The sequence below is a fragment of the Hevea brasiliensis genome, chromosome 8, assembly GCF_030052815.1.
Source record: "Hevea brasiliensis isolate MT/VB/25A 57/8 chromosome 8, ASM3005281v1, whole genome shotgun sequence".
Classification (NCBI taxonomy): Eukaryota; Viridiplantae; Streptophyta; class Magnoliopsida; order Malpighiales; family Euphorbiaceae; genus Hevea; species Hevea brasiliensis.
Window position 1 is genome coordinate 13,157,592 of NC_079500.1, and position 10,947 is coordinate 13,168,538.

The following is a 10,947-nucleotide window of genomic DNA, read 5'->3' on the forward strand; positions in this document are numbered from 1 at the left end:
TTTAGATTAAGAATAGAAATAAATTGATTTTTAATATCAATTAAAAATCTATTAGGATTCATATTTCTTATTAAGATTAATTTTTTTTCTATTAATAAATTAAAATAAAATAAAATCAGTTCTTTATTTTTATATCAATAAATAATCATGGGTATTTTTGTCAAACTCAATGTCTCCCCTTTCATACAGATTATTATTATTATTATTATTATTATTATTATTATTATTATTATTATTATTATTATTATTATTATTATTATTATTATTATTATTATATAGATAAATAATTATTTAACTTTAATAAATCTGGAATGAAAATACACCTTCGAAGATGCAACGAATACACTCGAATTTAATTGATTTTCTTGGTGAATTTCATAAATCATGACATTAATAGAAGATTTTTTTTTTCATTGATTTTTAAATCGCCTTTCTATTAATTAAGAAAAAAAAATGTCTATTATTGCATCTAAACCATAAAACCATGTAATTTATTTTTTCTTTCAAATATATTAATTAGTCCCAGTTCGAATAAATCAAGTCAAAGAAATTAATTATAATATCAATGACTATAACTTAAAAACAATATTAAGGGATGAAAACTTGAATGAGAGTGGTGACGATTTCTTCACGTTAGATGGGCATTTATAGGAGGAAAAAGGCGTGAAATATCCATATATTTGGGATTTAAAAAAAAAAATTATTGTTATGGTTAACTAAAAAAAAAAGAATTATTTATCCCGATGGTTAACTAAAAAAAAAGACACAGTCCATTAATATTACAAGTTGCTAATTAAATAATTATCAAAAAAAAAAGAAAGCCAAAATTATTTATCCCGATGAAGCATGTGATGATGATGAAACATGCCTCATGCCTACATCCATGGGATAATATTTAACACTCGTTCAACAAAAAGCAGCCAGCTTACTTAGTATGACTAAATTCATTAGAATTCTTTACTAAAAGTTAAATAAAAAAAATTACATACAAGTTGATTGCTATCGATTAAAAATACACACTATGTAATATATATATATATATATATATATATATATATATATATATATATATATATATATATATATATAAAGAATTGACACGTGACATTATTCGTCATGATATTGTTACCTGGTGTTTTTTCTTTTTCTTTTTTTAAATATATTATTATTATTATTATTATTATTAAATTCTTATGATGTAAATGATTATTTTTAATAAATAATTATCAAAACTCAAGGTTATTTTAATTAAATTTATTATTTATAAATTATTATATTACTTTTTCATAAAAATAAAAATAATAATATTTTTATTTAAAATTCATGTATATGTAGCTTGCAGATTTTTTTTAAATTATGCAAAGTGATTATTTATTTATAAAATATAATTAATTTAATTTAATTGAATTCTCTCCTTTTTATTAATTAGTTATTAAATTATTTTAAATTAAAACTAAGTTATTAATTCTCCAATTATACATATAAGTTATAAATTATTTAATCGTTATCCTCTTAATATTATAATAAGTAGTCAGTATTATAAGGTAAATTATAATATATTATTATATATACCTGAAATTATATATATATATATATATATATATATATATATATATATTATGTTTTTTCATATCATTAATTTTTATTCTTCATAATATTGTCACGTTACATAGTGTTATCTAATTAATTTTTTTTATTCTTCTTATAAGTGTATTATTATTATCATTGCTAAATTCTTATAATGTAAATGATTCTTTTAATATAAATAATTATCAAAACTCAAGATTATTTTAATTAAATTTATTATTTATAAATTATTACATTACTTTTTACCTAAAAATAAAAATAATAATATTTTTATTTAATATTCATGCATATATAGCACACAGATTTTGTTTTTTGAAATTATACAAAATGACAATTTATTTATAAAATATAATTTATTTAATTTAATTAAATTTTTTTATTAATTAGTTATCCAATTGTTTTAAATTATAATTAAATTATTAATTCCCCAATTATATATATATATATATTATGTTTTTTCATATCATTATGTTGCTTTTAAAAATAATTTTAATATTAATAAATAAAGATAATATTTAAATATAGTATATTTCTTTAATATATGAAGATGATATAAAAAAATTTTGATATTTAAAATGATAAAATAAATCACATAATTAAACCAATTTCAAATAATTCTATATTTTTAATCAATATTTCTATTGTATTACTATATTTTTACTAAGATATCTTCATTAAAGGTATAAAAGATAAAAAAAAAAATTTAAAAATATGAAATAATATGTAATTAATACAAAATAAAAAATATATAAATAAAATATGAAATAATTAATAAAAAATTTGAGACATTGTTTAATTTTCATTTATTAAAACTAAAAGAAAAATATATAAATTAATATTATTTATATATTAAAATTATTAGTAACCATGTGCATCAACACGAGCAATTCCTAATAATAATATAAAGCAAGCAGGTATTATTATTACGTGGCACTTTTTATAAAAAGTGAGTATAACTTTCTCATATTTCTGTCGCATGCCACCCTCTATAAAAAGTAAATGTTTAATTATCTTTTATACTAACTATTGAATTTTTATTTTATTTTTCTATTTTGTATCATTATTATTTCCATTACTACATTAATTTTTATAATTTAAATGATTATTTCTTTATCAATTAATTGTCAAAATTCAAGGCTTTGTGACTAAATTTGTTATTTAAAAAATTTATTATATTGCTTTTTGTATAATTTTATTTATACCAAAAAATAATATATTGATTTATTTTTATTTTTTATTCAATTTCTGATTAATAAAATTTCTTTCTTTTTTTTATGAAAAAATAATTATTATAATTTATTTCATATTGATTAAATAATAAATACATACTTTATATCATTGTTACCATTTGAAATGTATTTTAACTTTTAGAGAGAATTTTACATCATTATTACAATATTATCTCCTTAAATATGTAGTACATTAAATCTGTTTATACATAATTAAGTTATATAATATTATTTAAATAATCTCATATCATTGCACTAAGATTATTATTTAATTGCTTCTTCAACTTTTAAAAGTTTTACAATCAATTTTAAATAATGCACATGAAAAAGTAATATAATGTTATAACTGATAGTATCATATTTAAAATGAATTAATTTCAATGTTTTAATTGAAAATATATTTTCTATTTTATTTTTCTTTTTATTTATAATATTTTTTTAATTATTTGAAATATTAATGTAAGTTTATACTGATAATTATTTCGTTAATCTTTTATATATTCTTAATTCATTTTATAGTTATGACTTTAATTAAGTTAGGTAACATTAAATTTATATTTCTTTGATTATAATAGTTTAATATTAATTTTAAATATAAATACATTAATAATTTAAATACTAAAAATTAAAAATTAATAAATCTAAGTGCAACAGTACGGGCATTTAACGAGTAATAATAATTAATTATAGTCATCGAATTGGATGGTTTCTGATTGGTTGGCATGTGTATTAGCTAGTACTGTAGAGAGTTTGACGAACAAAGAAATAGCGGGAAGGTCTCCAAGGATATTGAACAGCTAACATCATTCCCTGATCAGATGTAACAGATTGCTAAAAGGCAAGACAAAAAGGATTAAAGGGCCAAGTGGTGTTTCTCTACTTGGCACTCCAATGATTAACTAGGATAATATTATTTGAGATATGTCTGTTGCGTACGAAACTGCACTACTCTTCTCCCATTAATCCCTCCATGCAAGGCTTGATCATATTAGCAATATTACTATTAGAAATCACCTTATAAAGTACATTGCACAATATGAATGCAATCAAGAAGCTGCTCTGAAATCATGTCCCAAAATCTCAGGTAAACTATCTGGGCCTAAAGCCTTGTGGGCACTGATACTAAATTGAGCCTCCTAAGCTCAGATTTCTAAGAAGACGAGAAAGAAAATCACACTGAGTCGAGGAAAAAGCGGGAAAGAAATTACAAATTATATAATTAACTCTAACAGGCAATGACTCATGATATGTGTTGACAAAATATGAAAGAGCAAGTTGTTGCAAATTTCTTGCATCCCTGTACCATTGATCTGCCTCATATCGGAGAGCCTCAATCATGTTTCTATTTTGTCTGGTTATTTCCATGGCATGGGAAATACTTAGTGTTTAATTTGTCCCCATTGCTAATCCAATCTGTTGACCCCGTGTAGCTCAAAATGAGCATTGATTTTGATGATAACAAAACTCAAACAGAATCTATCTAACCCAACGTTAAAGTGATGTATAGATTCTTTCTCTTATTTATAAAGAACCTTTGAAGTTGCACCTAAGGAGGAAGAATACTCAAAGGCATCTCAAGATAAATCCAAGATGAGAAAGAACAAGATTATGTAAGCCAAGATTCAAAGTAAATGTATGAAAGTCATAAAGTTAGAAATTGAGTCTTAGGAATTGATGAGAGTTTAGTCGAATGGAGCTCAAAAATGAAACTTTATCTTCTAATTATTTTATAAATATTTTTTCTCTTATCATGACCTTGAATATTGCTATTGGAACATATTTTTCTTAAGGTCTAATTTTTTTAATATTACAAGTTGAGACATGCAGCTGTTGAATTAGTTTGCTAACTTGTTTGCTAAAATATTAGTTTGCTAATGTGTTTGCTAAAACATTAGTTTACTAACTAGTTTACTACTGTTGCCAAAATTTTATTAGTTTGCTAAATGATCAGAGTTGCTCAACTTCATACAAAAAGACAAAATAACGGCTATTTTATCTAGAGCAGTGTGTATAATGTTCCAAAAAGGTTTTAAACGAACTAAAATGATTTGGGACTATAAATACACTTTCTTTACTTCATTTTACACTTGATGAAAGCTTACATTTGAACTCCAACCTTGATTTTTCATTTATTTCTTTCATTCAAGAGCTTTAAATTCATTGAGCTACCATTGGCAAATCAACTCATCTCTTCTTTATAGTTTGATTTGTATTGAGTGAGAGTGAGTGTTAAAACATTAAGTTGCATTTAAGAGAGGTTGTACAAGCACCTATTGAAGCTTGAGAGTGTGAGTGCTTGAGATAGCACTTGTCAAGGGTTCAAGCTACCTTGGTAAAAGCTTGGTGTTGAAAAGTTGTAAAGAGCTTTTGGTCTCTTGCCTTTAAAAGAGCAAATAGTGGAGAAAAGACTCAAAGAGGGTTCTTTGAGAGAGTGGATTTAGGCTAGTTAAGCTGAACCACTATAAAAATCATTGTGTTTGATCTCTCTAACCTTGACCTCCTTACTTTTGTGCAATTTAAATTTTTATACCTGCTATTGAATGTTGATTGAATAGATTAAATTGATATACTTGAGGATATATTGAGTGAGTTGAGAAATTAGTTGAATATTGTATGATGCATGTTATGTTAAAAATTGCTATAAATATTGATTAAAGCTTGAATTGCAATTTAGGGACACATTATTGAATCACATATCTCTTTCATTATATATATAGAAGCACCTAGTTGAACAAAGCCACAATTTTTCATTAGGCTACAAGCAAGGGCCGAAAAATTATAAAGTCCAATTCATCCCCCTCTTGGACTATTTTGGGACAACAAATTGGTATCAGAGCTTGTCTCTCTTGCTTAGGGTGTTACAACCATGGAGTGATCCATAATGGCTGGTTCATCTAGCAACACTGCCGGTATACTCACACCACTAGCTGAAGGCTACTCAATTACTAGACCGCCACTCTTCAATGGCACTAATTATTCATTTTGGAAAGTAAGAATGAGAAATTTCATACAATCTGTAGATATTGATGCATGGAGAATTATTAAAAATGGTCCACATGTTCCTCAAAAGAATGGTCAAGGAACTACAAAAGTACCAAAACATGAAGATGAATATGATGACAATGATTGGAAGAAAATTTCTATAAATGCTAAAGTTATTAATATTTTGCATTGCTCACTTGACCTTAATGAATACAATCGTGTTTCAGGATGTCAATCTGCTAAGAAAATTTGGGACAAGCTTGAGGTCACTTATGAAGGAACTGATGTCGTCAAAGAGTCCAAAGCAAACCTCCTTATCCGAGATTACAAGCTGTTCAAAATGAAGCCAGGAGAATCGATTGCGGATATGAGTACAAGGTTTACTGATCTTGTAAATCTTCTCAAAGCACTTGGTAAAAGATTTGAGGAAGCTAAACTTGTGAAGAAAATTCTTAGATCACTTCCAAAATCTTGGGAAGCAAAGACTACAGTTATCCAAGATACCAAAGATTTTAAAACTTTCACCTATGATGAACTCATTGGATCTCTCATTGCACATGAAATGGTATATAAGAAAGATGAAGTTGAAAATGAGCAAAAGAAGAAGAAAAGAATTGCTCTCAAGTTAAATAAGGATGAAGATAAGAAGAAAGGAGTTGCATTCAAAGTTGACTCAAGAGACAACTCAAGTGCTTCGAGTGATGATGATGATGAAATGGCTATGCTTGCAAGAAAATTCAAAAGAGCTTTTAAGAAGGGAGGAAGCAAATACAAGAAATTCTTGAAAAAGTATACTCTCAAGGATAAACATTTCAAGGATTCAAAAGAAGAAATTGTATATTATGAGTGTCACAAACCTGGACATATCAAGCCCAAATGTCCATTGCTCAAAAAGAAGAAAGGAAAAGAAGATACGAGCAAGAAAACTATGAAAGTAGTATGGAGCAACAGTAAAGAATCTTCAAATGATGAATCAAGTGACAAAGAGACTGCTCTTCTTTGTATGATGGCACTTGAAGACAAAGTCAAGAGTTCACAAAAGGAAGAAGAAAGTGACAATGAGGTAAACTCTTATGAATCTCCTAATGTAGAAGAACTCGAACTTGCATTTGCTAGAGTATATGATGAGTATAGAAATTATAAGAGAAAATGCACTAAAATGAATTTAGAAATTGAATCATTGAGATCACAAAATATTGCCATGTCCAATGTATATAAAGAAAATGAATTTTACAAAGAACAAATTGCCTTGTTTAAAGAACTAGATTTAGAGTTGAAAATCTCAAAAGAGACTTGTGAAATGCTCATTGAGAAAAATAAAGTTCTTGAAGCTAAAATAGAATCTTTGAAAAATGATTTGGCAAAATTTATAAAAGGAAAAGAAACTCTAGATGTACTTCTTGGAAACCAAAGAATTTCAAATGAAAAATATGGAATTGGTTTTGATGGTTTCATGAACTATGACAAATACAAGAATTATTTCATTAAAGCATCTACATCCTCTTTGCCCAATATCACATGTTATTATTGCAATAAAAGAGGTCATATGATTAGTTCTTGTGCACTTAGGAAGGATCTTCTTAAGGTAAAGAAGGTATAGGTGCCAAAGGGAACCTTACTTAAAGTTATTAACCCCCAAGGACCCAAAGTTGCTTGGGTACCTAAAGCTCAATAATTAAATTTCAGGTTTGTTTCAAAGGGATGAAGGAAAGTGAAAAATGGTATATAGATAGTGGTTGTTCAAAGCACATGACCGGTGAAAAGGACAAGTTTTCAAAAATCACAATGGAAGATGGAGGACATGTGAAATTTGGAGATAAAGGGAAAGGAAAAATAATTGGAAATGGCACAATTGGAACCAAACCTTGCATTGAAGATGTGTCGCTTGTTGAAGGTTTGAAATATAACTTGCTAAGTGTAAGCCAACTTTTTGATAAAGGTTTTGAGGTAAAATTCACTTCTTCTCTTTGTACAATCAATAACTTAGATAATGACACATTGTTCATTGCCAATAGATCTAATAATGTTTACTTGCTTGACATGAATAATTTTGAAACTAATCATGGTACTTGTCTAGTATCTTTTGATAACTCTAGTTATTTGTGGCGTAGAAGACTGGGTCATGCAAGCATGCATACACTTTCAAAATTGTCTAAGACAGAACTTGTTAATGGTCTTCCTAAGATTAATTATGAAAATGAATTTTAATGTAGAGCATGTGCACTAGGAAAGCATACTAGAGCATCTTTTAAATCTAAAAATATTGTGTCTACTACTAGGCCATTAGAATTGCTTCATCTTGATTTATTTGGACCTGTATCTCCTACTAGTCTTGGTGGGAAGACATATGCTTTAGTTATTGTTGATGACTATTCACGATATACATAGACATTCTTCCTTGCTCACAAGGATGAGACTTTTGAGAAATTCACCTCTTTTAGTAAAATGGTTCAAAATGAAAAAGGTTTTTGCATCACATCTATAAGAAGTGATCATGGAACTGAATTTGAAAATCATTTATTTGAGAGATATTATGATAAATATGGAATCAACCATAATTTTTCAGCTTGTAGAACACCACAACAAAATGGGGTAGTAGAAAGGAAAAATAGGACTTTGCAAGAAATGACTAGAACTATGTTGAATGAAAATAATTTGGCAAAGTACTTTTGGGCTGAAGCTGATAATACATCTTGCTATGTGTTGAATAGAATTTTGATTAGACCAATCTTGAAAAAGACCCCCTATGAGCTGTGGAAAGGAAGAAAACCAAATATCTCATATTTCAAAGCATTTGATTGTAAGTGCTATATTTTAAATAACAAGAAGGATAACCTAAAGAAATTTGATACTAAATCTGATGAAGGAATCTTTCTTGGGTATTCAACAAAGAGTAAAGCCTATAGAGTGTTTAATAGAAGAACTTTAGTTATTGAGGAAACTTTTCATGTTTTGTTTGATGAGACTAACCCTTTTATCAGAAGGAAAAATGTTTGTGATGATAATAATGAGCAGGTATTTGAAAAAGAAAATATAATATCAAGTCAAGAAACAGAACAAATTGATGACAAAGATGAAGAAACTCAAGGAGATATCACAATAGATGTCCATAATGCCAATGATTATCAAATTAATGTAGAAATGCCAAATTTGGAAGAATTACAAGTAAATGAGCCCCAACATGAAGATTTACCTAAAGAATGGAGATTCCATAGAAATCATCCCCAAGAAGACATTATTGATGATCCATCTCAGAGGATGATGATTAGAGCACAATTGAGAAGATATTTTGGTAATGTTGTTTTCGTTTCACAAATTGAACCTAAATGTTTTGAAGATGCTCAAAATTATGAAAGTTGGATTCTTGCCATGCAAGAAGAACTAAATCAATTTGAGAGAAATAAAGTTTGGAATTTAGTGCCTAAACCAAAAGATCATTCAATTATTGGTACTAAATGGGTTTTTAGAAATAAAATGGATGAAAAAGGCAATGTTGTTAGAAACAAAGCTAGACTAGTGGCTCAAGGCTACAACCAAGAGGAAGGGATTGATTTTGATGAAACCTTTGCTCCGGTTGCTAGAATTGATGCTATTAGAATGTTGTGTGCCTTTGCATGTTACAAGGACTTTATGCTTTATCAAATGGATATCAAGAGTGCATTTTTAAATGGTTATATTGATGAGGAGGTGTATGTTGCACAACCTCCAGGCTTTAAAAATCATGAACATCCAAATCATGTTTATAAACTTACTAAAGCTTTATATGGTTTAAAACAAGCTCCTAGAGCATGGTATGAAAGACTTAGTAAATTCCTTTTACAAAATGATTTCCAAAGAGGCATAGTGGATACAACACTTTTTGTTAAGAAGCATCACAATGATATGCTCATTGTGCAAATTTATGTTGATGATATAATTTTTTGTGCTACTAATGAATCTCTTTGCAAGAAGTTTTCTAAGATTATGCAGAATGAATTTGAGATGAGCATGATGGGTGAGCTCACATTCTTCCTTGGACTTCAAATGAAGCAAATGAAAGATGGTATTTTCATAAATCAATCAAAGTACATCAAGGATATGTTAAAGAAATTTAAAATGGAAGATTTGAAGAGCATGGGTACTCATATGAGTTCAACAATTAAAATGGACAATGATGAAAAAGGTAAAGAAGTAGATACAAAGCTTTATAGAGGTATGATTGGCTTTCTTTTGTACCTTACTGCATCTAGACCAGACATACACTTTAGTGTTTGCTTGTGTGCAAGATTTCAATCATGTCCAAAAGAATCCCATCTAAGTGCAGTTAAAAAGATCTTTAGATACCTCATTGGCACATACTCAATTGGTTTATAGTATCCAAAATGTGAATCATTTAATCTTGTTGGTTATAGTGATTCTGATTTTGCTAGAAGTAGATTGGATAGAAAAAGTACTTCAGGTACTTGTCAATTTCTTGGTCTTGCACTAGTTTCTTGGCACAGTAAGAAACAAACTTCAGTAGCTTTATCTACAGCTGAGGCAGAATATATAGCTGTTGGTAGTTGTGTTGCTCAAATTTTATGGATGAAACAACAATTGGAAGATTTTGGTTTAAAATATAATCTTGTTCCAATTAGGTGTGACAACACAAGTGCGATAAACTTGATCAAAAATCCAGTCCAACATTCAAGAACAAAACATATTGAGATCAAACATCATTTTATTAGAGATCATGTTCAAAATGGAAATATCAAAATAGAATTTGTTGCTTCTGAAAATCAACTTGCTGATATTTTTACAAAACCACTTAATGAGGAAACCTTTTGTAAATTAGAAGGGAAATTAGTATGAGTGAACCACTTGCTTGAAATTTAAGTCATATTAATTTAATATATCTACATATTATCTAATGTGTGAGTAATTTGCTGTGATATAAGTTTGCTAAGAAAACTCTAAAGAACATTAGCTAACTTATTTGTGTACTCGAGAAATTAGTTTGCTAAGTTATATGCTAATGTTGTGTGACTAAAATCAGTTTGTTGTATCGTGTACTATTCAAATTTCAAACCAAAAAGTAATTGTGCTTGAAACTCTCTGTGCGTCAAACAATGCATTTACCTATCCACATTTGATATCACATTCTCAGTGCTGTGTCAGACATATAGAAATA